The sequence below is a fragment of the Pundamilia nyererei genome, unplaced genomic scaffold (assembly GCF_000239375.1).
Source record: "Pundamilia nyererei isolate P.nyererei 1_Seehausen unplaced genomic scaffold, PunNye1.0 scaffold00120, whole genome shotgun sequence".
Classification (NCBI taxonomy): domain Eukaryota; kingdom Metazoa; phylum Chordata; class Actinopteri; order Cichliformes; family Cichlidae; genus Pundamilia; species Pundamilia nyererei.
This window is the reverse complement of record NW_005187521.1, coordinates 1,303,990-1,306,884: the sequence shown is the minus strand read 5'-3', so window position 1 is coordinate 1,306,884 and position 2,895 is coordinate 1,303,990.

Below are 2,895 nucleotides of genomic sequence, written 5' to 3'. Positions count from 1 at the left end.
TTGTAAGATGTGAGGCTAAAGCTTCTTAACATCTGTGATGTCAGATTTCTCTGTGCCAAAGCCTGCACATGGTAAGTACTTAGCAATACTCCCCTTAAATCAAGGTCATTTGTCAGTGTAGCCTGGGTATGTGAGCTTTAATATTTTTCACTGGGTTTTTTTGCCACTAGGTTTCACCTGGCCCCCCCCAGAGTATTACAACCAGACTTTGCAATTTCAGATATATTCCCAGAAAGCTATCTGAGCTTTAATTCACCTTGCAGAAAGCCTTCTGGCAGCGTGCTCATTAACAAGCCAAATATTCACATAGCAACGGCCAAACAGGCTCCACAAATATCTGTGCCATGCAGTTCACTCAGTCGGTTGTTTACCCAAATAAACCTGAAAGGCTCTGTGCACAGATAGCAGAAGTGGACTTCTTTAAAATTAGTTTCTACTTCTGCCACGAGTGAGGAGCCTTAGGTGCTATAACTCAGCTGCATGGGGATTATCATTAGACTGATTAGAGATTTGTGTAAAAATCCACACACACTAACCACTGAAACTACTTTACTACTACTGCTACTGTTCTATCCATCTCCACAGCCTTGTATTGTGACAGGATGGATAATACCAAAAAGCTATCGTGTCTGTGTATAATGCCTTAAACCCAGCAGTAATCCAAGTCACAATGGGTAATCCAAGTCCACTGTCCCCACACCACATAGTGGTAAAAAAAAAAAAATCCTGAATCAGTCCACACCTCACTGTGCTAATAAGTATTGCAAAAGTCTGCGGATCCTGACAGGTGGGCAGTTAATGTCAGAAAGGATCCAAAGCCAGTGGAAATTACGCTGTTTGATCCGGGCTCCTAATCATTATTCCACCCTGCTGCCCACCGCAGATAGCTCCTAAACCATTCTTCCCATTACCTCACCTTCATGGGCTCCCCGGGGCTGCTGGAGGCAGACAGTGTTGGATTTCAAAGCCTCTGCCTGAGCTGCCAGCATACCTTTCCTGCAAAAGCTCACTTTACAGAATGAAAGACAAATATAAAAGAAAACATGAAATAATGGCATAAATAAATCCTTCCACGATCTCAGAAATGCACATTTTCCCCCTTTACTATTCATACAATGGGTTGCACAGCTGTATATTTATTTCAATGTAACAGTTCTGTGTTGTTCAAGAGAAACCACTAACCTATTTCCTGTGGGAATGTGTCATGTGTGAGGAGTCATACATCCTGTAAGAGGAACATGGTCAGTTTTGCATCAGCTGGCTTCACCTTGGGCTGGATATATCTTGTGGTCAGTATCTAGTGGTTAGATAGAGGAAACGTATCAAACAAAGAGCGGAGGTGCATGCGTGTGAGTTGGTGTCCATTGCTCCGCTACATGATCCTAAACTCAAAGCCTCCAGAAGCATCACTGTGTCTTCAGAGGAGGGTTAAAATAGCCCCTAGGAGCTGTGGAGGAAGGAGCAGGAGCTGTCAGTGGATGATACGTAAGGTCAGAGGGCAAAGAGGACACAATGATCTGGGTTATGGTGAGCCATTGATTGGCTGGTACTGCTCCCCTCAGGGCCGCTGAGCTGATGTGTCCGTCATTCCAAAACTTTACAAAAGAGAAAAAAATATATAGAGAGAGTAAAACCCTCAAACGTTTCTACTCAGTGTACATCAAGAAAATAGCTGCCATATGTACATGCAGCAGCTTTATGCCATATCAAGAATGTCACTGTGGATCATTAACTCCTCCACCGCAGAGTGCTCTAATGACATATAGATTATCGCAGCGTTACATAAACTGAACAAATATATGGAGAGCTTTGCAGGATATTGAAAGGGTCGAGTCAAGAGGTATTCATCTCTACAGCGTGTGGATAATGATTCACAGATTGTCGACCTGCTGTGATTAATGCCTCTGTTGGGTGCTTCTGACAAATTTACACCACAAATGCAAAACTGTTCAAACTTTTTTCCATTGCACACGCTACTGTAGCTGCTCTGTGCATGTGTGTATGTATAGGTATGTGCCAAGACCACAGTGTGACTTTTGGCAGCATGGTCTGACTTAAAAGTTCACAACTGTTTTGTTTTGGGGGGGTTTAAAGTCAGTGATAGTGTTACTCAACACAAATTTTATTTAGTGGTTGCAGGGTAAAATGATATAGTTTAATGTGTATGTGCAGGCCTAATGGTACAATCATAGTATGTTATGAAGGTCTGCATGTAACTAGTGCATGTTGAAAGTTATCAAGGACAGAGACTTCAAGCTCAGCTCAGCTAATGTTTCCACAGCTTAAACTGCTCCCAAAAGCAGTTCAGCCATGGTAGTCTCTTCCACTTGAATTAACAGTTCAGCAATTTTTAGCCTCTGCATGAAGTGTGAGGACTTTCAAATTTGAAATTAAAATTTCAGACGCAGCATTTGCACCTCAGCTGATATGAGCTGCTCTTATAGATCAAACACAGCCCATGCTCATACTTATGTAGGTCCTATAGGTCATCACACATGGAAATAATTAGCATTTTAAGATATTTTTTGACTTTGCAGTTTTCAGTGTATTTTCATGCGCACTCTGTGTTCAAAGCCATCTGTTTGAGGCATCTTTTAGGGAATCAGTAGATATTTTGTAATGCTAAACAGTGTTGCAAATGCTTTATGCATGACTAATTATACAGCCATGTCTGCAGAGTTCCTGGATCTGGTGCTTCTGAATGATGTCAGGTTTACATATGCAAAAATAAGACTAATGATCTGAGGATAATTTTAGCCTAGCTTGGCCTTTAATCTCTCTATTCATCTAATCCCTTTTCTCTTCAAAGCCTCCCGAGATGACAACAAAGCTCCAGCAACAGAAATTTTCAGCAAAACTGTCTTAGAAATGATTTCTTTTAATCACAACCACAGC